This window comes from Scaptodrosophila lebanonensis, unplaced genomic scaffold (assembly GCF_003285725.1).
Source record: "Scaptodrosophila lebanonensis strain 11010-0011.00,11010-0021.00 unplaced genomic scaffold, SlebRS2 tig00001415-arrow-pilon, whole genome shotgun sequence".
Classification (NCBI taxonomy): Eukaryota; Metazoa; Arthropoda; class Insecta; order Diptera; family Drosophilidae; genus Scaptodrosophila; species Scaptodrosophila lebanonensis.
The window spans coordinates 6,303,419-6,330,847 of record NW_022060742.1 but is presented as its reverse complement, the minus strand read 5'-3'; the positions used below and the strand labels follow the sequence as shown (position 1 = coordinate 6,330,847).

The 27,429-nt window shown below is 37.3% G+C and overlaps 1 protein-coding gene and 1 non-coding gene across 2 annotated transcripts in view; both read left to right on the top strand.

Annotated features, from left to right (window-relative positions):
- The window catches only part of LOC115632473 (DNA polymerase epsilon subunit 2), a 67,703-nt gene extending 43,755 nt beyond the window's left edge, over positions 1-23,948 (top strand). Inside the window, exon 3 of the mRNA XM_030529643.1 lies at positions 23,897-23,948. The gene's annotated coding sequence lies outside the window, so the exon portion shown is untranslated. The remainder of the gene's footprint in view (positions 1-23,896) is intronic.
- Trnar-acg lies at positions 5,590-5,662 on the top strand. The gene has a single exon. It is a non-coding gene; the product is annotated as a tRNA-Arg (tRNA).
- Positions 23,949-27,429: the final 3,481 nt, after the last annotated feature.

The window sequence follows — 27,429 nt, the reverse complement described above, 5'->3', positions numbered from 1 at the left end:
ACCGCGTCGGATTAGTTATGAGATATTCCTTTTATATTTTTTTTAATATTATTTTTTTATTTTATTATTATTATTAATTTTTTTTTTATTTATAAGGGCTGTTTTACTCTTAAGTTTTATTTAGTTTAAGTTGTCTATTGTATTAATTTCTTTTTTCTTTTTACATCGATAGCTTTGTTTTTGGTACAAAGCAGGCAGAACTTTTTAAAAATGGGAACCCAGAATTAATGTTTCGGTTAAATAAGTTTATTTATTTTATTTAAATAATCACCTTCCCACTAAATATAACGTTTTACACGTTCAAGTATCTTGTTAAAAGCCTTTGCCTTCGACGTTTTTGATGGTCAAGAACAATACGAGAATAAGTTACTTATCTGCAAAGTCTGTGAGTTACCATAGAAGCTATCAGTTCTACACATTAAGAGTTGACAGTAAACAGGAATTTTCAATAATATTACCATACTATATACTTACATATGATAAAAATGAAGTCCAATTCTTGGAATTATGGAAATTATGGAATTATTGAAAATCACTTAGCGAGGGAGCGTGGGCGGGAGGGTGGCTCAAAAAAAAAAAAACTTGGCCTTTCTCGGAGTTAGGAGAATGTAATTTTTGCTTATTCTAGCACTTCTACTTTTTAGGATCTATGCGTTCATACAGACGGACAGCTGGACATGACTTTTGTCGACTCGTTTTGTCATGCTGATCAGTAATAAATACATATCTACTTTGTGCCACGCCTTCGTCTGAGTTCTACGTACTCCTACATCCACACTAAACTAGTAAGAATGGCTAACACATATCCCTCTTCTGCTTATCAAAATATAGTTGAAGTGCAGAGTAATATATTCCTTAGATATCTTTTCCCATTGCTGCTCTTTATCGGCCAACTTTTTCATTAATTGAATGAAAAGTGCACTTTGATTCGATTTTGATGTTGGGAAAACAACTTCGGTCGCTCGTTCAGACACATATAAATCATACCCTATATAATTTCAATTCCAAATCGAAGGCGAAAAGTGCCAAATTTATGACAACTCGCAAAGATTTACACCCATCGCTGTTCAATAACTTTGGTCGTTGTCGGGGGGTTGCATTAAAGCATAATTCCATTGTCATGGAAATTTATGAGCTTAGTTCGCAATGTTGTCGTTGCCATAGCTATACTCTTCTTGTTGTTGTAGTTGTTGTTGTTGCCGCAATGGTGCACACATTTGAGCAACATTAGTGCCGAATTAGCAATTTACTTATGTCAGATCCGTCCAGTTGGAAACAACGCCACCAAATACAGCGCATATGTGTTGAAAATGTCTGAAGGATATTGTCATGTGTGTGGGTTTTGGGTCTGCAAATGGACTTTTGCAATTACTCTAAATGCTTGCAAATATTTTATCGAAGCGAAAGGCACTAGAAACTGGGTCACACACACATTGGAATCGGTTGCTAAGTGGTGTTTGAAAGTCCTGTCAGCTCGAGGGTGGCTTACAATTTGTGGTTTGCCGCATATGCGCATATTTAATAGTTTTTAATGAATTCATGCGATTGCTGGCGAATCTTTGTCAAGCAATTGCATTAATAGATTTCTGCAATGAACGGCTTTTTAAAGCACACGCACATGTGTCAACATATCCTTCTACCAACAAAATTTATCACATATGCTCTTGTAAGTAACGAAACCAGCAGATTAGAAACGAACTAAGAAAATTCAAATTTATTTACTTGCAATTAAGAAATACCTATTATCGGTTTATCTACTAGTCTCTAGTTAATGCCGATCCGTAATTATGCCAAAAATATCTACCTAAGTGCCTATTACCACTATAGCTTGGGAGATGATTAAAAAGCATTCTAATCATAAATGATATCAAATTAAATGAAGAACTGGTAGTTGGCAAAAACAGATTTAGAAAAGTAGCTCAAGGCAATAAGTATATATAGTATGAGCTACAGTCGACTCTCGCTAATTCAAACCTGCGATAATTCGAACCTCTCTATAATTCAAAGTTATCACGAGTTCCCTACAAAATCTCTTTACATTTCGAGCTAAATGAATACATTTTTGTGCACTTGGTAATTCCAACTAAGAAATCATTACTAAATTAAAAAAACGACGCGTTAATTCAAACTCGTCAGCGTCCAACACTCGACAATTCAAAGTTGCATAGAGAAAGTGGGGAAAATATTGTATGTAAGTACATTTTGTTTGACTATTTCACACACTTAACACGAATTGGTCTGTTTAGTTATCATTCAGTTACTGTTACTCTTTTGACATTATTATAGAATAGCAGTTAATAAATAATTATTGATCAATACTTAATAATTCGAAGTTTTATTTATTTTCTCTCACAAATTTCGAACTGTTCTATAGGTATAGAGAGAGAACTTAACAGCTTCACATATGTTTATTTCTGCATTTGTTTTTGTTGGTATAGTAATAATTCTTGCAGCACTTTCTATTATTATTTATTTATTATTTTTTTAACTCTCATACAAATAATGCACTAGTCACAAAACAGAATAAATTTAAAACGATTATATTAACCTACTTAACCTCTTTTTTACAACTTACACAGTCGTCCAAATTAGTTTTTTTTGGTTCGATAATATAACTTCATGAAACTTCTTTGAACAAAATTTGTAATTTTCAGCAAATGGTAAACTATTTGCTTTTCAATAATCTTGCTATAACGTCACAAAAGGTATATGTAATGGTTTCCGCTTGTCCTTTGATCTCCATGCATGACTTATTGTATTGACCTCATAAGCGCCGAATAGTGGTTCCAGATTTTCGAGGATGTGCGTTATTGTATAATATTGTATCTATGTCGATTTAATTTACTATATGGGGCTATAAAGATCACTGAACAAGTAGCTAAGAATTAAAATAAAAAAGAGCTGGCTCAGCTAGAGCAATAGTTATTGTTACAAAAGAATGTGTGAAAGGGATTTAAGCAGAATTTTTGTTATGAAATGGTAGAACATTTTTTCTACATATGTACATAGTGTCCAAGGAAATAATTATAAAAAAATGTGTTCATAAATCAGGGAACAAAATCAATGAACATTTTTACAAGCTAACACTCGTATGTTGCAAGCAAAATAAATTGTGCAGTTTCTTTTCGGTATTTAAATTATTTTAGTAAACTTTGTAGATGCTACTTAGAACTCAACTCTGATCAAAATTATTAAGATAGAGTTTTCGGAATTTTAAAATGCCATAACAAGCGTCGATTGTGAATACAATTTAGAGCTTAGAGTTGATCAGCTAGGCTCTAGTTTTTAGGGTAAAATCTTCTGTTAAAAATTAAATTTGTAAAAACATTCACTTGCATTGTCTTTAGAAGTTTATAAAAAAAAAACTAAAATCAAAGGAACCTAAATTGATTTTTATGTTTATAGACATTTGTTAGAGAAGAGGGTATTCATAATTATAGGACATAATTTTAATTAATAATTAATTTTAATTTCATAAAAAGAGTTTTCTTTAGTTTCCAGCCTTAAATTTATTCTCTTTTTATTATGAATGCCTAGCTACGATGACTGTCTTGTGAAAAAATACAAAATACTCCTAATAAAATTGCATATTTATTTCTTTAGAGATACGGAACCAATGACCTATTCTTTTTTTGGTGTAGTGTGGACAGCCAGACACTTCTAGCTCGACTCGATTGCAAATTGTTGCAAGTGTCTTTCATCTCTTGGAGAATTTCCATTTACTCCCCGCCGATGCCTTGTTAGTTAGTTACCATATAGTATTATATATTCCCCCCATTTTGTCGCTTGTTCATAAGCCGATTGACGGCTAATAACAAACACTCAATAACATATCGCAAATATTTGCACAACTGGCCTGGGCCTGGTCCTGGTCCTGTTCCGGGTCCTTGGTCTAAACTGCCACCCAACAAACATTATTATAATAAGCATAACGTTGTGCCGGCCTAGAGAAGCAGAAACAAGTGGATTAAGGGGTTGACAGTCAACCAAGAACAGCAATAACCACAACAACAACAATAACAACTGTCATTCCCTTTTGCATTTGTTTTTATGATTATCGTGAAGATGAGACGAACAAGCGCCCTGACCAACAACCCCTGCTTATGTTGTACTCTAGTCGGAAATCGTTGATCCCCGCTTTTCCACTCTTCCACTACTAATAAGTAAAATGTGTTTTTCGAGGTTTTACTAAACATTGATTTTCGGCTTCATTTTGGCTGCAACCCCTGCCCCCACACCTCCTCCTGGACGGACCATAACATTTGTCATCGGGCCCAACAGTTGTTCGCGATTATCACTTTGACAAGCGTCTTTGGACAGTGTTTTTGTTTCAGTTCCCTTCGCTGATTTGATTTATGATTTATGCATTTTAAAGCGTTTCGCTTATTGTTTTTATCCATAAATATACAAATACATATACTTTTTTGTTATTTCTGCCTAGCTACGATGAACCCTTCTGCCTGCCCGTAATTTGTTGATTTATTGTGCCTGCCTGCCTGCCTGCCTGCCTAGTTTTGATTTCATTATTTCCTTTGTGTACGTATATTCATTAAGCAGCGCCCACAGTTTACATTCCGAGACAGCAGTCTTGACTTAATTCCTTATTATTATTGTCCTTGGACTGTTGCTGCTGCATTGCTTGCATCATTATTGTGCTGTTGTTGCTCGTTTGTCATGCTCGGTGCGTCCTGCTTAAGTTTTCGCACGCTTCAACGCCTAAGCTTCCTTGGCGCTGCAGCTTTTCCTCCGCTCCATCCCAGCTTCAAGTTGCTGTTGTAGTTGTTGGTGAAAATTGAATTGAAAACGTGCTGAAGCGTTAAATGCTTTGTGTCGGCCGTTTCCAATCCACATCCAGACATATGAGAATTTATAAAACAGTCTTTAGGCGTTAGTTGCTACAGCTGTTGTTGTTTCACTTTTTCCACCCGTCCAAGTGGCGTGTGTGTGGCGTAATTAATTCGAAATCACATTTTCCACCACTTAACTGACCTCCAGACAGTAAGTTTTTCACAAACACATCACGTTCCCTCGAAAAGATTTGACAAAGCTTTGCAAAAAATCTGTTTTCCAACATAAGCCCAAACGAAACTTGAGACGGGAAAGCAAAAAAAAACAGTTAACTGCTTAAGTTTTTCGTTTCAAAAATTCAGCATTTCTGCAAAGCAACATATTAATGGTAAAGAATAATTACATTCTACAAAATTATTATTATTTTAATGATAGGACCGTGCAAGGTATTCTCAAATTAATTCTATTTATTATGTAAATATTCTATTTATTTATTAATATTCTATTCATTTATAAATATTCTAATTATTTATAAATATTATGTTTCTTTATAAAAAATGTTCAACTAAAAGTGTCACTAGCGCCACCTTTGGGTTATAAAGTATGGCCTATCTTATCACAGTGCTACCAAGTCGGTCTGGTTTGTGTCTCTGCTTTTCCCAAATATAGCTTTTATCAAAGCTTTTAAACTTTCCCATATAAGTTGTTTGGAATATTTGCCTATAGGTGGCAGAATATTATATTTTGTAGCGCTATCTGTACGCTTACAGTTCTTGGTCATTTGCATGCGACTCATTCGTGGGTCCTGTGGCGCAATGGATAACGCGTCTGACTACGGATCAGAAGATTCCAGGTTCGACTCCTGGCAGGATCGAAATGACTTTTTTTATTTGTTATTTTATTATTACAAAAATAATTGAAACAAAAAATCTTTTAATTAAATTTAGCAACGAGTAACTGCTTCTTAAAGCATAAAAGCGTACCTAACCGAAGCGATAGAATTTGTAATTTATGGCTTTCTTTTTATTGATGTGAATGGCTTCCCCCTCTCACTTTCTTCAACTCAATTCACTCACTCTTGCTTCAACAGAGAGGCAACCTGCCTTTATGTAAAATGCCAGTTGGTCTGTTTGTGTCTGCTAAGAAGTGGATAGGAGTTGGGGCTGGGGCGGTAAGGCGACAGGAAACAAATAGACAAAATGCAAACTTTATTTTTAGTAGTTTTTGGCGCCACAATTCTTAGGAGTCGTCAACACACATTTGCCATTGCTACTGTTGTAGTCGTTGTTGTTGTTGTTGCTGTTGCTGCAAAGTTATGTATTTTCAGTGATTTTTCTCTTGGCTCTGGCATTTTTCTTTTTTATGAACCTGCCTGCTAAGTGAGCTGCGAGAGCTATGTATGTTGGTTGTGCGAACAAAAGGATAAATGAAAATATTTGCTGCCGCTTGAATGGAGAAATTTGCGTATTTATGGAACGAACAGATTGCAATTGTCTCACATCCAGACGAATGCAGGAGCTGCTGTCCCAGGCGCCGTCTTCGGGGCGCGGCAATTTGCCTGAAATTGAATTTCAACCGCACTTTGTGGCGCAATTAAAGCGGCACATTTTGCGGCGCTTTTTTATGAGCTCGACAGTGCTCTGGCTACGCCTCTCAGAATGCAGTAAATATGCTTGGCTCCCAGCCAGGACGACGGCGATGAGGCGACGACAATGCGTTGTCCTCCGACTGGACTTTGCGGACTGCATCTGCCTGTCAACAGTTTGTAGAATTGATTACATTGTCCGAACGCCTCGATCCTAGAAGTTTGCCCATTTCAGCTGCGGCAAATGTCCTTTCCTTTCAGTGTGGGTGTTGGGGCAGTGCCTTTATGCAATTCTGCTTTGCAAATAAACTGCGCATAGTTGTGTGCCAACATCGGAGTTCACTGACATGGAAAATTTGCAATGACACGTCTGCAAAATGTAAATGATTTTTATTGCTTGTCAGGCAGTTAGAAAAGTTAGCGACATATGCTGCTCCAACTTGCAAATGCACTCAACGTGCAACTCATTTGGAGTTCCTTGACCAGATCTTACTTTGACTTCGCAATGATGATCGAAAATTACAAATAGACTTAACCTTAACTCAGCCTAAAGGAAACAAGCAAGTCGTAAACTGAAAATTTATATTCAAATGCGTTGCTTTACATTTAAATTTGCAATAAATTATTTAATGAGCATGCGAATACAATATTTATTTTTTATCTCTTTTTTGCATAAATTTTAAGAACTGTATTTTGTACAGAAGTTTTTGAATAGTTTTCAGATTATATAGTGTTGAAGACTTCACTTCGAAATTAGAAGCATTTAAATTCCTTAGTCTGATATAAAGGATCTCATCAATATTAGAAATATTTCAAGTGGCTAATCAAATCAATATTAGGTTCTCCCACCCACATACATAAATTTATGATTTCCATCCCCAAAATTCATATTTCATATAAACTACCTCTAGATATTCTTCAATTATTACTTATTTTTATAACTTTAATTACATCAATTATTTTTATATGTATAATTCATCCATTAGCAATAGGATTAACAACTTGTTGATACTTTTATATCTTATTTTTATTATTTTTAGGGGGAATATTAGTTTCAGATCTTATATTAAGTTGTACTGTTTTCAAAAAACTATTCTGCCTTAATAAAATAAAATTATCCATTTAGCTAAATTATTGTCAAAACAACTTTAATTTATGAAAAAATCGTGGCTTGGACTTAATTCAAACGAATTTTGAAAATTCCGATAGTTCAAAGGGTATTGATTAGTAGTTGCAACATACAGAAGGAGGCGTGTTTGACGCCACAAAAAAATATCTGCACTAATACTATAAGAATCTACACTTAATTCTGTTTTTACACGGTCTTTTTTTGCATGGTTTTGATTTAACACGGTTCGAAAATTAAAAATTTTGCAAATGGTTACATTTAGCACGATTCAAAATAGCACAAAATAAATAAAAACAAATTAAAATAAAAATAAGCACAGCTGTCAAACAGCTAGAAATCATTCTTATATGGGTCGTCATGCACATTATATATGTATAAAATAAACATAAATCTTTATTTTTTTTCGCGTTTTAGAGATAAGAATATCATAATCATATCATATCATAAATGTATTTTTACACGGTTTCTTTACACTCTTTTTTTTTTTGGAATCAATCTACCGTGTAAAAATAGAATTAGGTGTACATAGTATATACGAGTGTATATTGTATATTCTCGATCAGCACGTCAGGGCGAGTAGCATAGACATGTCCACCTGACAGGACATGTTTTCGGTTGGATATAAGACTAAAACTCCATAAAAGATCTTTTTATTTATTTATTTATGGCAACAAACATTGACTGTCGACAGAGGAGGAATATTTTTATTATTTATATATTTATAAAAATGATAAAAATCATCTTATAAGCTAGAAAAGCCTAAGAAGGAGAAATCTAATCAAATTACAATAATATCTAACTAACGCCTCCGGCTAGCTGTGCCGATTGGCTGAATTTAAATAAATTTACGCACTTCTGCGACTATAATTATATAACAATTATTATAATAATAATGTTTATAATTATCGGCATAAATTTGTTTCATCGATTGACAAGTTTCGGAAAAGGTTTCTTAACGAGTTTGAAACAGAACTCCATGCATCAGCAAAAGTCCTGTTACATATTGGATACACTTTTTATATATGATATAAATACCTATAATATGAGGTTTGCCATTCCTTTTTAAGTCTACCTCTTTTTTTTAATTCTAAGATCTTATGCTGTGCATTTAATTCATAAAATAAATATCTTTATTGAAACCTTCAGTACAAAGGAATGGAAAAACAAATATTTATAAAGACCTTCTTACCACCTGGAAATATTTGATACTATGTATACGAGTGTTGAAAATTCGTCCACTTCAGCTTATCTTCACCGGTCACCAATTTCTTAAAATTTAACAATTTATTTTATTTTTTCAAATTAGATTTTAGTTTATATTTAATTGGAATGTAGCTTCAGAGTACTATAGAGTACCACTAATTTGCACTCTCTAGCTAGATAGACACACACACAGAGAGAAGGAGAGAGAGGCAGACAGAAAATGGGGCGTGCAGGTTGGCCATAAAGAAGAACAGCAGTTGCCGCCACAACATTTACCAAGAACGGCAATGCGAGGCTAATCGCCGAGACTACTGATGCCAAAACAAAGTCAAGAGGTTAAGCACGTGCGCTACGCTCACACCCCAAGCCCAGAGTCCGGCGGACCATCTCCATGGCATGCAGACTACGACCCCAGCCCAAGGAGCACGATGTCTAGCTGGTGATGTTTCGCCTTATTTTTGTTTTTTATTTTTTTTATTATTTTTATTTTACGATCTTCGCTTGTGTGTATTTCAATGCTCGACGCGCCTGCGCCTGCGCCAGCGCCTTAGCCTTCGACTTGCACCTCCTTTGGCCAATTATAACCTTGGCCTGCCGCCGCCATATCTCACATTTTTTAGTACGTGGCCGGCTGACGCTGGGACGCTGGGACGCTGAGTCGTTGGGAATGATGAAGATGATCATTTTGCCTGGCGCTTGGCAAAATTTATAAACGCGCAGAGCGAACACCTCGCGCTTTTTGCCTCACACAGAATTGCGGGGCGTCTTCGGTTCTCAACAAAATGTTGCCCAACTCAACGACCTGGTAATTTATGATTAATGTCGTCCAGCCGTTGCTCGTTGTAGGGCATGGTGTTCGGCTTGCCATTTGGTTCTGATTTTGGTTTTGGTTTTGGAAAATCAACGCGCGCACCATTTTGGGCAACAACAAAAATATATCTCCTGTTGTGCCATTTATTGCATTTTTTGCGCTCCATGTTCTCATACCAATGTTGGGTTGTTCTTTCGTTTTCTTTATTTATTTTGTTTGCTCCCAATGATGAACTCTGGGAATCAAAACGAATTGTGTTTGGTATGTGCTTGTGATAACAAGTGGGCTCTAACTAATCACCATGTTATTGATTATCGATTGGTTTATCGAAAATTTAACCGAAATTAAAGCAATTGATTTGCCAAGCCACACTCTTTCCATTCATCGTTGTACAAGTTAGTCCAAAAGTTACAGAACGTTCTGAAATTTTGTGTAGCCTGGGAGATAGAATTGCAAACAGACTTCACATGGACAGGAATTAGCCTGGAATTATAAGGATACCTTTATCGAGACGGCGAGTAAAATGGAAACTTTACAGACATATCTCCTTATATAGTAGATAGGCCCTCTTAGAGAGAGCTTCCGATTCAAAAAAGATTGAGTATAAAATTGAACTTGGAGGACAACATGAATATTTAATAATGGACTTCTCATGGTTTATGGTCAAATTTTTCCCTCGCTAAAACACACGTATATCTTATTAAGTAGATAAGGTTTCATAACCTGAACTCTTTATTGTTAATTAATAATTTGTGCCCCAATTTTATTTTGAAAATAAATTAAATGAAAATTAAGGGATGTTCACTATTGAAAGTTCAGATAGTAAGTACTCATTACTTTTCGACCCTACCCTGACTAGGTACATAGAAATAAAGTTTATATTGTCAGACACATTAAAGGCTACTTCAATCTTAAGAAGAATATTTTTAAGTTTAGAAAGAAAGTGTTTGTTTTCTTCACGTTAGTGCTAGAATTAAATGTTAATTATTTTGGTCTAAAGAGAAGACATAAATTAGACTATTAATGCCCCAACCATACATCATTATATTTATCTAACAACTTCTTATGTTCTTTTTTAAATAAAATAGAAGACTTATGGCCGTTACTGCAGCTCGATTCCCTTCAATTTGGTGTTCAATACTGAGTTCCCAACAACTAATCTTTCTCTTTTACTAAAACTTTCACAATAGGATAGGCGCTTACATTGGAAATTTTCTTTTAGCCGTGCAGTTGAATATTTAAATTTTTCAAAATATATATACAAAGGCTTATCATTTGGTGACCCCGACCTATAGCTGACAGTATTCACTCATAGATATAGTCAGAGCAAGGTGCGATTGTTTAATACTTGGATAAATCAGAGGAACACAAACTAAGAAGTTATCTTCCTCTGATGATCAGAGTATCTTAAATAAGCGGTCGGTTGTTGCCCTACACCTTTGAATAAAGAGTATACAAATATGATCGAACTGTTTGTTTAAAATGCTGTCATATTTCACTTTTAAGTTAGGCTTTCAACAAGTCACTGCATAATTATTATTTATTCTAAGTATGTATGAAATGGAAAGCGTTGTCTGTTTCCTAGAATGTTAAACGCTTCGTTGCATTTTCTGCAAATACTTGAATAGTTCGCACCCACACCCACCCCCTCCACCCCATCCCCCTCGCTCTGGAATCGAGTGTCAACACTTGGGGCAAGTTGCACTTCCTGCATACTCGTACCCACAACTGCAAATACTATATAGTTGGACTGAAGCATTGTCGGCTTGTTGGCTTTAATTAAAGAGCAGGCGGCACAGACGAACGCTCATTTGCCTGGCCAGTGCGCTTCCTGGAAATCAAAGAAACAAACTAGCTAAATATTTCAGTTAACGCTTTGGTGGTCTTGGCCTATAATTTGCCACAATGACGAGAGTAGCACGACGATGGCAACGACGCGTCGTTTCGTCGTCGTTGTCGGCAGCATTGATTGCAATTGGCGCTTGATAGACATCTGTTGATCGTGTTGCTGTTGTATAAACCAACCAACCGCCTATATAAACATGTCCAGAGCTTTGTCTTGCCGGCGTCTGCTCAATCATAAATGAATCATGCGCAAATTATATGTATGGGAGCAAAGGAGTGCTGCGAGTCCTGGCATTGGCGCTGCTTAATAAACAATCATCAAGAGCTGACAACAGCCATAACAACAACAACAGCAACATCAGCAACAGCAACAACAATAATAATAATAACAATAACAAGAGTTGCAACACGTTGGTGTTGGTGTTGGCCACCACCAGCGCCTTTCTTGACTTGGCCCGGCTTGGCTTGCGATAATGATGATTTCACAACCAATTAAGCGTTGAAAGCCAAACACCGCCAGCAGCAGAAATTTGAGGTTAATCCTTTAGCTGCTGCAATTTTCGGTGCTGCGAACGTGAGCAGAAGGCGGCAACTTTTTAGTGTTCGCACTGGTGCTGATGCCAAAGCTGATGCCAATGTTGATGCCTGATGCTGATGCTGATGAAGATCTGAAGCGCGATCATGATGTTTGATGGTGCAGGCGGCTTCAATCAGCCTCTCACACACACACACACACTTGGCGCGGCGTCTGTCGACTTGTTAAGTGGACTGTTACTGTTGTAGTGCAGTGTAGTCAACACTAACAAAAAAAATTCACTTAACTCTGTCTTTAAATTTGTTTTCTACGGAATTGAATGCTAGATTGGAGAGCAAATAGTGTATCCGAATAAGGAGGTAGAGAGCTTGTTCGATTGTGCTCATATTTCTTAGGGGCTAGCCACATTTATATCGGGGTCACCAAATGTTGGACCATAACTTGTCAGTAAGTTGTAAGGAAAGATAATAGTGGAGATAATGCCTACATTTTTATTTGTTAAAAACATGATTTAAACCACTATTTTATCAACTGTTGTCTTTTACTTTAGAAAAAATATGAATTTTATTCCTTACGAATATTGAAGAAATCATGAAAGTTGATTCGAATGTAGTACATAATTGGAAATTATAATGGGATACTTCTAAGGGAAAATAAACTTTAAAATAAGTGTTAACTTCTTCTTCTGTGCCTAAATTAGTTTTAATGAAGAAAGAACTGAGCTGAGAAGGGGAAAGAAATATCTCGAAAGAATGAAAATAAAGCACAGTGTAATTTTTTCCAGTGTTGCTGCAATGTGGAGGAGTGTAGATGAAGGTGTGTGATTGTGAGTGTATGTTCATGTCTTGTTTGGTTTTGGTTTTAGGCCGCAAACGCCGCCAACTTTGGCTGACGGGAAATTATGGTGGCCAAGCTTCCCAGACCGCAACTAATTTAACCAAAGTGCGAATTGGAGGAGTCGCAGCTGTAGTCGCAGTCGCGATCAGCGTCGCAGTTGCATTCGAAGTCAGTCAGTCAAGTTAGTGGCACTGCAAACTGAAAGCGAAGCGAAATGGCCAAACAGACAACAAACCGAAAACAGACCGCAACAAAGCTGCCGTGCCGACCAAGTTACCCAGACAGTCAGTTAGTCAGACAGTCAGTCAGTTAGGCTGTCCATTAGTCCATCAGTCTTTCAGTCAGTTAGTCAGTCACTCAGTCAGTCGCTTGTTAGGGCCTGCTGAGAATTATGAGCGCTGCACAAGCTGCGAATTTGTGAAGCGTGATGAGCGCATGCGGAGACATGGATTGTGAAAGTGTATGACGAGACGATGACGATGACGACGAGGATGAGGTTGAGGTTGAGGATGATGTTGGCGTTGGAGTTGAGGATGAAGGCACCATCGCTGCCTTGCTAAGAAACGAGGCAAGGGCGATCTCTACACTAGTTGTAACTGCAACACGCGATCTTGACGAACAACATCAGCATGGGAGCACTCAGAATTAACTCATAAAATATACATTATCATAGCTGAACTTGCAACTGGCAAGCTCAGCTGTCTGCGTCTTTTTGGCGCTTTCGTGTGGCACCTGTCGTCTGCAGTTGCTGATTGGCGGCGGCACTTGCACGACAGATATTGTGCCAACTGCTCGAAGCCGATGTTACTTCTACTGCTACTGCCGATCATCAACTAGTAGTTGAGGCAATTGCCTTAACAGATTTGTGCAATTAGCTTGGGCCTTGAGTCCCGCATCGGAAGCCCATGGGAAGTACAGCCAGCAAGTGGGATGTCCATCGAGACTTCAGACACTCAATATTGCTAATACGCTCTATTTTGCAATAGTATTCGTAAATTGATCATTTGAATAATTGGTCGAGTTATAAAATTGTGAGTTATTTAGGAGCTGTTTTGTGAAGCTTTAACTTGAGAAGGGAGCGACGAATCTGGTCCTCTCTCTATATTTAAATAAATGAATGCTTACTCGAAAATTGGCTTTAATTATATTTATTTATCAGGTAACTTTCTCCCGTAAAGTAGGAAAGGAAGGTATGTTAGAAAGACTATTCTTCTTCAAAGGCTTATCAGAGATTTACTTGTATAGTGAATGGTGAAGAAACAGGCCTTAGTAGAGCCCTGGTCCTCTCTCTCTCTATATATATAAATGAATGCTCCAGAATTAACTTGCAAATTGTCTTTAATTTTATTTATTTATCAGATAACTATCTCCCTTAAAGTACATTTAAAAAAGAATCATAAAGGAAGATATGATAGAAAGCCTCTTCTTCTTCAAAGTATTGTCAGAGTTTGTTAATGAGTGGGGAAGAAAGAGTCCTTGCAGATATTGACATGAAGGTATATGCATTCACAGAGGTAGAACCCATAAATGCGACATAGCTTTATTCGCAGCTTTGTAAAAGACACCAAAAAAGATAACATTGAATGCTAAACACTGCTCTTAGGACTGCACCTAATTCTGTGCTTACACGGTAGATTGGTTCCAGAAACAACCGTGTAAAAAAAGACATTGATCTTATGCAAAAATATTATCTCTAAAGAAATATATATGCACGTTTTAAAACCGTGTTATATCGAAATGAAGTTATGAAAGTTATATATACTTGTATGTAAAAGGTCCGTTCAAAAGAAAAGGTGAATTTTGAATTCCTTTAAACATCATTTATTTAACATCGATCTTGTCCCCTTCAAAGCAATCTCCCTCAGACTTATGTCCTGGCACTTATGACTTCTTCCTCAAACTGGCTAATCTGCTTGAAGGAAACTTCATTTTTCTATCTTACAGCGCGAGATCGAGATCTGCCTCAGTAATTCGATTTCTTACTCTGTTCAACCTGCATCTACTTTTCTAACGACGATTACCATTAGCACTAACAATTTTTAAATAGCTATAGTTTTAAGAGCTAACCCTTTGCAGGGTTCTTGTGTCGCTGCAGCTCCCTCTCTTCGAAGGACCTCTCGCCAAGCACTGTCATGTAGAGACAACAAAAAATGATGATCAGCCCAAAAAATTCAGCGACAGCGTATGGCAACAGCATTTACGAAATTGCTTTTAAGCTGTGGGAACTAAACAGCCCCTGGACATGCCCGCCGCTCCCTTCCGGCCATAGACGACGTTACATCCCAAGCCAGTTACATGGCTCTGGCCGCACTTATGCACAATTATGGCTTTATTGCCTAAACTTGGGCACATCTATTTAAAGCCATGGCTGCTAGCCGGCAGCAGTGGCAGTGACGGCTCAGGCAAAAGCAGAAGCTGAAGCTGAAGCAGAAGCAGAAAGCAATAGCATCAGCTTTTGGAGTCCCATAGAATCGATTCGAAGCGTTGCATTTTCGGCTTTAATGCGCCGCCATCGCCGCCTGCGCCTGCGCCTGCGCATATCGAGTGCGAGGTCCGTCTGTGGGTCCCCGCAGTCCATTGGTTGGCTTGTTGGCTTCATTGTTTCGTTGGCGGCCCTTCGTCATCGTCAACATTGGCAATGGAACGGCAACAACAGTGGTGGCGGTAACACAAACAACTCCGACTATGAGTCCTCAGTCTCTGAGTCTCAGAGTCTCTGACTCCAACGAAGCATTCGAACCTCGGGCTTCCAACTTAGAGCTGCGAGCTTCCAGCTTCAAGGAGCGCGGAGGAGCGAGGAAGGAGCAACGAGCGTCCAACGACGACGAATTAACTTGTTTTGGTATAAACGGCGGCTATTTTGTAAGTTCATAAAGGATAAATTGCCAATTTTGGGATTTGGACTTGTGAACGTTTTGCGTGTCTCTCTCTTTCTCTCATCCTCTCATCATCTCCCTCTCCCTTACTCCTCCTCTACCGATGGCCGCCGCCTAAGTATGCCGGTGCTATATTGAGTTTTCAATCTTTTGTTGACTTGATGATGATGCTGCTGCCGCTTGATGGGGTCTGAGGTCTTTAGGGAAAACTACGCGACGCCGTCGTCGTCGTCGTCGATGTGGTTGTTGTTGTTGTCGACATCGCCGGACAACCTTGAGTTGCTTATTTAAGGCAGAGTTGTTTGGCAGACGACGGCAAATCGTCAATACCTGCCAGGCCCAACAATAACAATGCAATGCCAAAATGCTAGACTCCGCTTACTACCATAAGCCCCACAGTGTCTGGTCCGAGTGGCTTCGAGCCTCATTGTCGTGGCAGCGACGGAGACAGCGGCTGTGGCGACGGTGGCGGCGCAAAATGAAACAAAACCAATTAAAAATGTTTCGTTGCACCCAAAATCGAAGATGCGGCCGCGTCCGCGGCTGTGGCTGCCTTGGTGGGCATTGAAGCGCCACTGGGTGTGTTGTTGTTGTTGTTTTTATTTTTGCTGTAGCAGTGGCAAAGACTGTGGCTGCTGTGGCCGTTGATTGTCTTCAAGATATGTACAAAAGCGCACACTGATAGAAAACTGGCGGATCGAGGCGATCGAGGCGATCGAATACTCGTTCTATTAACTTTCCAAATTGTTAGATGGTAGTGCAATAATTTATCCTCAGCATACTTATTTATTTATGTATATAATGCTAGCTTAAAATTAAAATCTTAAGCCTAACAGAAGATATTATGTGAGCAATGGGCCTTCAGCTAGCTTTGTATGTACATTATACAGTATTAAAGAAAAAAGTAGGAGTACATATGTATGAGGATTGGGCTTAGATTTTGCAGTAAATGTTTGTGGTTTTTTAAATATTTTAATATTAATTTAGAGTTATGTATTAATGGGTCTAAAATTAAGCTGATGGGGTTAATATTGTGGAAGGAGTGTGAGGCATGATATTGTCAATATATACTTCATCACAATAATAAACGTTTCGAGTTGACACGTTTCAGATGAGATGATCATATGTATGGCAAGATTTTTCACGATTTTCCTCAATGTTTAACATAAATATTATAATTTTCTTCTAAGCTTATTGTAATTAATACGCATGTGATAGAAAACTGAAGAGATGGTTTTTGAAACCACACTTGCACCTTTTCCAAACATGTTTTTATCTTGTGTTCGCTGATCTATCTGGCCTTTTTGTAGCGCCCATCAAATTACAATCGAGCCCTGGAATACCTCTTAAGTCTTTTCGTCCGGGGATTATAGATACCGGGGCTTGAAAGCGTTGTCTAATTGACAGACAGACTAGAAAATGATTTCTGTTTTTGGGATAGAGTTTTTTTTCCCTCTCTTTGATTTTTATTTAAGATCTGTCCTAGGTGGGACAATTATTAAATTTTATGATAACTTTCAGAATTTTTGAAGAAATTATTGCAATTAAACAAGCAGTCTTTTTTGTTTAAGCTAGACTTGGAACTTGGTGGATTGTACTACAATTATAAAACAATATTAAATGCCAATAAATGTCACAAATCGTCTTCCCTTCAAAAGGAGTAACAAATATTAAAAAAAATCGTATAATCTTGCCTATTCCTTAGTTATTAGTTCTCTAATTTTCCAATGACTTGAGCCTGGATAAAAAGCTTTGAGAGACAGTTCAAAGTCCAGAAGATCATATTTTAAGTATGGTATTTGAATGATGCAAACAATTCCTAGTCTAGTCTATAGTCTAGAGCAATAAGACCATGACATTGTGCGGTCCTTCTGCGTTTTTCTCTGTGCAGCCGGAGACGTTGGCGCAGGCGCAGACGCTGGCGCAGCAACCTACATGGTGGCAAGGTAACAAAAACGACAACAACAACAGCAACAGCATTTTTTGGTTGCTGCTGTTGGTGGAGGTGCATGTGGCAGCTCGTTGAAGCCATACATACATACATGCATTCCTCTTGGTCTTGAGCTGTGCTCAGGTCTTCATTTTTAATGAAATTCTTAACAAGGCGCACAAAATGCAAGCGCAGTCGTCGCTGCCAGCAGTGGCGTCGGCGTTGGCGTTGGCGTCGACGTCACCATCGCTATAGCCACTAACTAACCAAATCGCGCAAGTGCGGCCAAGTTGGAACCGCCCGCCCGTTTAGGGGCTGCAATTGGGTCCATGAGAAGAGACCGCACACCGCGTCGACGACGCTGTTCGCTCTCATTGGAATTCATTAAAAATTCAGCCATGAGTGTGTGTCTCTGGCTGTGTGTGTGTGTGTGTGTGTGTGCAGTCGTCTGCCCAAAAAGCCGGTTGAAAACCCACCAACGACACAAAATGCAACAACAGCTACAATGAAAAAAGCCAAGCGCAAAAAACATTGTGTATGGAATGAGAGCAGCTCGAAAAATTTACGAAATTAGTTCACAAGCTGACAACGACAAGTGCGGGCGCCGGGAGGTCCGTAGCCAGAGGAAAGCGGCAGGGCGAGGGGAGAGGGGTGAGGGCAGCATACCAGCGCCACTTCTGCCCAAGCAAGGCAGCGGGCTTTAATTTAGTCATCAGGTGATTTTTCGCGAGCTTCAAGTGAAATCTTTAACGTGACGCTCAAGATTGTTATGTGCTTGGTCTGGCTTCCTTGGCATCTTTGGATGGCTGACTGACTGGCTGGCTGGCTGGCTGACTGACTGGCGGGAGAATGCGGGGGGCAGGCAACTTACCGTCGATCTTCCTGCCCGGTTGCACGGGGCGTGGCAGCAGTTTAGGCGCAGCCACTGCCTCTGCGCGGCGCGTGTGTGGCAATATTGGGTCGAAGGCGATTTCGGTCACTTTTCGGACAACGCAGATAAATAAGACTCAGTCTTTAACTTTCCTGGGAGATGTGAGCTGCTTTCGTATTAATATTTTACATAAATTATTATGTTAACTCAGATTTGCGACAACTCCATTTGTTTAAAACGATATGTGAACTTAGATCAACCATTTTATTGTTGAAAAATTAAATTGTCTTTGTTATTTCATTCTAAGAAGAGCCTCTTCTGAATATGGAAATATCGTCATTTAATACTTAATAATTTTCAACTTTATTATAAAACTCAGTCTTTAACTTTCTTGGGAGCTGCTTTTGTATTAATATTTTACATAAATTATTATGTTAACTCAGATTTGCGACAACTCCATTTGTTTAAATCGAATTATGAGCTTAGATCAACCATTTTATTATTGAAAAAATTTAATTGTCTTTGCCATTTCAAGTCCTCTTGAAAGAATTGTGTTAACTCAGATTTGCGACAACTTAAAACGAATTGTGAGTTTAGATTAACTATTTCATTGTTGAACAAATTTAATATTCTTTATTATTTCATGTCCAAGAAGAGCCTCTTCGGAATTCGGAAATATCGTCATTTAATAATTGATAATTTTCAACTTTATTACTGAATTAGAAACATACTCCATTTTTGTCAGGTCTATCATCAAGAGCTTTAAGGGGCTAAGTAGAACAGAAATCAAGTAGAAGCTCCAACTACATTATTTACATTAACTTTCTACGGCGTTTTCTTCAAATTGTTTCAGCATGTTCTGTTCAATAACGTGTGCTTAACCAATTTATACTGTCCTAAGGTATCTATTAATTAATAATAATAATTATTAGATTTGGATGATGATTTAATAGACAGAGAGTAATTTAATTTGACAACCAAGTCTAATCAGAATTACAGGTAGACAAAAGGAAAAACTTTCTTTCATTTGCACTGAAGAGTTCTATATTCCGTGTAGTATCCCTGCAAATCAATAATAATACTTATAATTTATCCTTTTAAATCAATAATAATAATTATGTTTGGAAATAAACAAGTACCTTTTTTTACTATAATTTTATTACTAATTCTGTGTGTGTGTGTGTTTTTTTTTTAAATAAACAAATCTTTTCTGTAATCTTGTTTTAATAATACGTCTAGTATCTGTTATATTAGTATAGATTTCTCTATTAACGTTTTGTTCTCAATTAATAATTAATAATCGATCGTTTTATTTTTTTATTATTTTTAATTCTAGTTCCTTTTTTGCAATCTTTCAAAAATGTTATTGTTAATTATGAGCGTGTTTCTTTGGCTCATACTTACTATTTTTGTTTGTGCATTTGTAAAATTTCAAATTTTTGTGAAATTTCAAAAATGTTTAATACAATGAAATTATGAACTTTAAAATGATAATTTAAATAACACAAAGACTGAGAACAAAAGAGCGAATTATTTAAATACAAGTAGTATTAAAAGAAATTGTGGGGGTATGGAAATCTACAGTTGTGTGAATCTAGTTTTCCTGACTTGTTGCCACACCTGTTCATTGGTGTTGCAAGCACTCAAACGGTTTGGGTGAGAAAGCAGTTTATGAAAGCTGCGAGTTAATTCCTTTGATTAGTGTGGAAATATTTCAACCTAATCACAATTCCTCTATAAAAGTCACCGAGCACATTAGAGCAATTCAGCTAATTTCTTGGCACTTCAAGACCAGACGCATGTTTGTCCCAACGATTCGCTGCACTGGTCGTCATCATCTTCAGTTGGTGGCATGCCACAGAAGTGACATTTTTTAACGCAACGAGAGCAACGAGATGCCAGCAAAAGCAGTCAAGGCTGACAAAGCGGGGCGTATCGGGACAGTCGGTCTTTATGGGACGCCGCGCAGTCTAGAACAATAACAACACCAACACAAACAACAACACGATATTCCAGTTCCATATTGTGCTGGCTGGCTGGCTGGCTAGCAGCCTAGTTGGCTGACTGTTGTTGGCTGGCAAGCTTATCAACAAATGTCGCAGACAGATATTTAGATGCGTGGCCAGTGCGCCTGTCAAGCATTGACTAAGCACTGACAGAGCCTGGAGAGCATAAGGTGGCAGCATTCTATCCTACGCCTATGCGTACAGCAAGGCAATGCTTCAAGGAGATGCACTCTATGAAGATGCACTTGGAAAATTTTTGGGAGAGGAGCAAAGATCACAGGTTGTGTAGATTATATTTTTATTTTGTTAATTATGTTGAGAGCAGACCCAGTAGTGCCTATTATGACGGTCTGTTATGCAAATAATTTGCACACAGATTTGTAACAGAATTCCTAATCCTTACAAAATGGTTTTCAAATTATTTGCCAGTCCAACTAGAACTTCATAATTTCACAGCCCGTTAGAGTGGACATTTTTCCGTATAAGAATTTTTTTTCCCAATGCCTCTTAAACTTAGATTACGTATAAAATAAATAATCATTGTATTTTTATGAGAATCAGCATATTTCGGTCCAGTGGCGAAATGACACTAAAAATTTGAATTGGTGGTCGAAACAGACAATATTCAAGTTGTATAGCATTAAAGATAGAGATATACATAAAATAAAATTATAAAAAGCAAAAAGGAATGAAATGTAGAATACTTTCAAGTCTAATAAGTTTCGAATTAAATTGAAAGAAGGTGCACTAGTGGCGAAATGTCGTTGCATAGCTGCTAGATAGATTGCTACTATAGATTGTATATAGTAGTTAAACAAAACTCGTTTAATAATAATACTATACTAATAAAAGGCCCAAAAATAAACCAATGATTTGGAATAATAAACCATGCGATATTTGTTAAAATATGTACATTTTTGATCGTCATTTTGTTAAAGTTAGTTTCCGATTCCTTTGTAGTAATTGGGAGACAGAAAATCATAATATAAAATAATAATAATAATGCATGAAAAACATTAAGAGCAAAAGCTTATGATCACAAAATTAAATTAAAAAGTTATTCACAGAAGACGTCGCATTGTACAGAGGATATAAACTTAGTATAATATTATCGATTTTACCCGAAACTATAGATAATAAAGGCAATCGACGGTACTATCGACCATTGTTTCAGCTCTACAGCGTAGTCTTTCCATGTTTTGATTTATTTGTGAAAAATACAAGGAATGATCATAAATCATAAATCAATCAAGACATCGTATAAAACACCGGATATAAGTTTAATATAATATTATCGATTTTACCCGAAACTATCGATAATAAAGGCAATCGACGGTACTATCGACCATTGTTTCAGCTCTACAGCGTAGTCTTTCCATGTTTTGATTTATTTGTGAAAAATACAAGGAATGACCATAAATCATAAATCAATCAAGACATCGTATAATAGACCGTATATAAGTTTAATATAATATTATCAATTTTACCCGAAACTATCGAAAATAAAGGCAATCGACGGTACTATCGACCGTTTTTCAGCTCTAGAGCGTATTCTTTTCCATGTTTTGATTTATTTGTGAAAAATACATGGAATGACCATAAATCAAGTTGATACTAAGCTGTAATTTTTCCAAGTGTAGTCACAGTCACTGTTCACATTTTGCGCTCGCCTTAGGCAAGTCGCGACGTTTCAGCCAAACGACGTGAAAATATTTGACCATAACAAGTTATTTACTATGACGACTACTACGAAGACAACAACAGCAACAACAATGACAACAAATGCGACGACAACGTACGAGTAGATACTATATGTCTACTCGTACAATAAGGCTGATGTGGAAAAGGTATTGAGAGTATGTGCTTGTTTTGTCTGAACAGCCTCAAGGACGGCCGGGCCAGCATTCCGTGTGGAAATGAGAAAAACTGTTGCAAATTGTGAGCTATTTTATTTAGGAAATGTGCGACAAAAAGTCGACGGCGGCTGCCACGAAATGTTGCAGCAACATGCTGCAGCAACAACGACGACGACAGCGACAATTTCAATAAACCAACGCATCATCATCATTATCATGATGAACAGATGGCTCAGTTTTCTACGCTCGGTCATAAAACTTGAGGAGCGCATTGCGATTACTTTGTGCCTCAACATGCGCGTATACCTCAGCCCGTCTAGAGTCAGTCAGCGACAAGATCATTACGAGCATCATTTAATGACAAGATCAAGCTCAGATCAAGCAACTCCCAACTTGCGAAAGTGTGCAGCAAATGTTGTTTACGCTTGTGGCAGCTACTGCTGGCTACTGCCACTGCCACTGCTGCTGATCACGATGATGATGACGATGATGATGATGAAGATGATGGTGATGCTGTGGCTGGAGCTGGAGCTGAAGCTGATAATGATGCTGATCGTAAAGTTGGAAAAACCAGCTTCAGGCTCAGCAGCAGCATCAGCATCAGCAACAACATCTCACCTGTTGCTTTTGTTGTTTCACAAGTCTGGTCGACCGCCGTCATCGCCATCGCCATCGTCGACTTCGTCTTCGTCTCCGTCTTGGCTAAACAGCAGCCGCGGTGTCTGGGAAGTCATAGTTGCCGTCTCGGCCAACTGGCAGTCATGGGAATTATTGTTTATTGGCATTGGCCACGGCAGTTCCTCTTCAGTTGACTGCGCAAATAGAAAGAGTCGGCACACACACACACACACACACACGCACACATACACATTCACTTGGAATTGAAGCTTAGCAGAGAAGAAAGTGTTTGAAATTGGCCTGAAATTATTTACAGCGATTTGATTGCAGCTTATTTATTGTTACTGTCGATTTTATGCTAAATGGATCTCACATATTGACGATCAACTTAATGATACTTCGCTTTACTGTGATGGGGAGGGGATGAGCATTTGTTGCAATTAATCAGATTTTATGATTATGTTGGTAACATTTTTAAAAGTAAAGACATATCGAATTTAATGTTAGCAGTTGTTCGATTTTGAAAATATTTAGCCGGCTATCTGTACTCACAATAAATGCCGGAGTTCGTTTAAATAAAGTTTTGAATAATTGGGAACTTTTTTTCTTTATTTGAATCAAACAAACAAATCAAAACATTTGGAAATTCTACCAAGCAGTATTTGTGTAACATTTTGTTGTCTAAAATATTAATTTTATTATAATTTAAAATTATTGGAGTTCACATTTTAAAATGCAATTAACTTCTTAATAAGCTATTTTCAAATAATACAAATATTTAAAGTTCTTAACGGTATAGTTTCGGAACTGAAAGTTTTACTTGAATAAAGAGAATTTTAAAAATATATATATATATATTATATTTTAAATTAATTTTAAAATTATACAATCAATGAATTTACATTTTTAAACTAACTAACTAACGCGAAACTATACATAAAGTTGATTAAAACAGACAATTAGAATAGTAAACAGACTTGGCTTCCGTTTTTTCTTTTCTATGCAGACCCCACTCGTCTCTACAGTGAATTGGAAATGTTTACTCTAATTTGACAAACTAATCCGCTATTGAAGCTGTAAATAAACATATGGATCCGGAAATGATAATACTTGGATATCGTGGAAAGACCTGGAAAGAACTGGTAAGCTCAAATTTTAGCACAAGTTGCATTTTATAGTATTCGGAAGCACTAAAAAGCGTTTGTTTTTGTTGACATTTCAATCGCCAAAAGGGAAAAAGGGGACTGAAACGTTTGTATGAAAAATGTATTAACTATTCGCTGTTTTATTATTTTATTTTTATGAAAATAATCGAACAATTTTTGTTGTTTTTATAGCCTGTACCCAAAGGGTGAAAGGCTATACTAGTTTTGTGCGCATGTATGTAACACACAGAAGGAGGCGTGGCAGACCCCACAAAGTATATATATTATTGATCAGGATGAGAAGCCGAGTCGATATAGCCTTGTCCGTCCGTCCGTCTGTCCGTCTGTCTGTCCGTATGAACGCAAGGATCTCAGAAAGTATAAGAGCTAGAATAACCAAACTTGGTTTCCATATTCTCCTAAGGCCGAGAAAGTACGAGTTTGAGTTTTTTTTCGATGCACCCCCCCACTCCCCCGCAATTCGTGTTTTTTCTTATAACTTCCGTAATTCTCGGAATTTTGAAATAAATTTTGGTAGGTACATCCAGTTAGTACTAATGTGTCCGTATGCCAAATTTCATCATGATAGGTCAATTCTGAAGAAAGTTATAGCCATAAGTAAAATCGCTGCTCATGCGCTGCCTGCAGCTCTGTCGGCAGCGCTGCCCGCAGCTGTTGTTGTTGTTGCTGCTTTTGTTCAACTTTGTGCTGCATACATACACGCATATAAACACGCATAGGTACGTGATGTAAATGTATGCTGTTAAAACTGAACATAAACATGTATTCTCATTTAATTAAATTAATTAATTCATTCATTCATTTTTTTTAAAAATTAAATTTTTTTTTTAATTTTTTTTTTTAATTTTTTTTTTTAAATTTTTTTTTTTCATTTTTTTTTTTTTAATTTTTCTTTTTTGTGGAGAGTACAGGCTATTTTACTGTCGGGCTTGCTCGACTGTAGCGTTCTATCTTGTTTTATTTTGGTTTTAAAAACGAATCACATTTAATTTAAATAGGTACAGAAATATTTCTTCAGAATAAGCATATAATTGCTCAAAGAGAACTATATTGCCCCATAAATGTTTCTTTCTTTCAGCTTTAAGCTTTTAAGTACTCTTGACAATATACAATATTGGATAGCTACCACATACATTCTTAATAATTTGGGGAAACTCTCGCATCTTGGTATTTTCTATCTCTCAGATGAAAAATGTAAAATATATAAACATATACATACTATATTCAAGGACAAGCAGCACTTTGTGTTCTCAAGCAATTATGTTATAACTATTTTTTATAATAATTTAGTCGTCTTGTAACTCAAAATTGAAGAACCCATGTTATATATAGTATGGCCTAGTTTTGGTAGGGAAAAGTGTCCCACAAAGGTTAGACGATTAGTTAAAAACTGCTCTCGTGCATAAGGGAAGGGGAAGAACTCTCATCCTCCGCTTATCCCAATTATTTGAGTGCCATTCCGGTAACTATGCGTTAATGATTCTTAATGATCCTTATTAAGGAAATAACTCTCGACCTCCAAGTAGTCCCATATGCTTTCTTCTGTAAGACTATGTCTTCAGAATGACTTCCAACCTACGGAGTCAGTTCCATAAATTTCGTTATCTTTTTTATTTATTACTATTTAGTAATATATTTTCAAAACTTGAGTTATATTTATTTTTGAATGAATTTTTGAATGCAATTTTTGCTGCTGCTATATGTATGTACTTTGAAAATGTTTGGTTATTTTATTTCGGTTCATTAGCTCGCAAATCGTTCTCTTCGGGACAGACAGAACCAGTTTTCATCCCCATCCCCAGCTTTGTACCATAAATTGGAATTGGTTTCATTCTGTTATGTCCTGAGGCAGCTGTACACAACTGTTAAATGCAGTTAGTCAAATAATGATCCGTTTGTGTCTGAAAGAGGGGGTTAAAGAACAACTTGCTCGTGGGCAGTGCCCGAAGCTATCGATCAGCGGCTTTGGCTAATGGACAGGTGCATGGGGAACATTTTTGTGTTGGTTTTTGTTTTTGGGGGCAGCTGCAAGCACGTGTCAGAAATTGGCAAGGGTTCCAAATGCTATCCCTTACCTGGAAAGCGATGCTGGCTTATGAGTCATGTTGAAATTTCGAAGAAGAAGCAAATTGGTTAACTGCTTCTTTGATGTTTGCCTGAATGCGTCGCCATTCCATGAGACTTTAAAATACCTTCATTAATCAGACAAACACACAAGAAGAGTTGATGTGTTACCTCCTTGTTTTTCGTCACCTTGTTCCTAATTTGTTGCTTTTTTGTTGTAGTAGTAGTAGTTGTTGTTGTTGTTGTTGTTGTTGTTGTTGTTGTTGTTGTTGATACTCTAGCTGTGCAAATTTGGCGCCGATATCTTGAGTTCTGATTGAGTCCTGGCTCTGCTAACGATGTCAGGCAACGCCCCACAGGAGCAGGTGCTGCCTGACAGTATTCCTTCTTCCTTTTTTTTTTTTATTTTTTTATTTTTTTTTTTGTGTGCTCAAACACAGGTCCTGCTGCCGCCGGACGAGTGTCGTCTCAGAACTGGCTTGCTGCTGCCTTTGTATTTGAGTTTGCGCAGAGGCCGAGGTCGAGGCAGCTGCCAGCTGTTGTTGCCACAGGAGCAACGACTTTCTGTGGACCTGAGCCTGGAACTGGACGTTTAGCACGTGGCGCATGTGGCCTCCTGCTCGCTCCTTCTTGCGCTGTCACAGCTCCAGCTCAAACTCATTTCGATGATTTTATATATCCTATATAGTGTGTGTGTATGTATATGAATACACTCATAAAAAAGTTGCATAGTAAAAATTAATGTTTTCATATTCAATGTATTGAATAGATTATATATTCGCTGAAAAGGGAAGGGCTCAGTAGGAGTAAAGTAAAAGACAATAGTCGCGGACCGCCGTGCGTCTGTTCGCTTTAGAGTTTTATTGGAGACTGACACTTTTGCTATACATATTCTTTATGCTTACATTCGTATGCAACAGTGACAGATAACTTGTAGATAACATAAGATTATTATCTGCTTATATTAACATGCGTGCATTGGTACTTATGTTTGTATTGATTTTCAACACCCTTCCTCAATGCAAACATGTTTTACAAAAATTTTCAAATCAAATTTAACAGCTTTGTAAAATGAACATGCTTCGCTTTAGGGAGATTTTTCGTTAAAATATCAGCTATCATTTCATTGGTTGATGTATACTGTAAAACAATTTGTTCTTCGTTTACAACCTGTCTTGCAAAATGATATCTAATATCAATATGCTTTGTTCTTTCATGGTGTACAGGATTCTTAGCTAATTGTTGAGCACTTAAATTATCGCCATGAAGAATAGTTGGAGTACTCGAGTCACCGCAGCCAATCTCCACT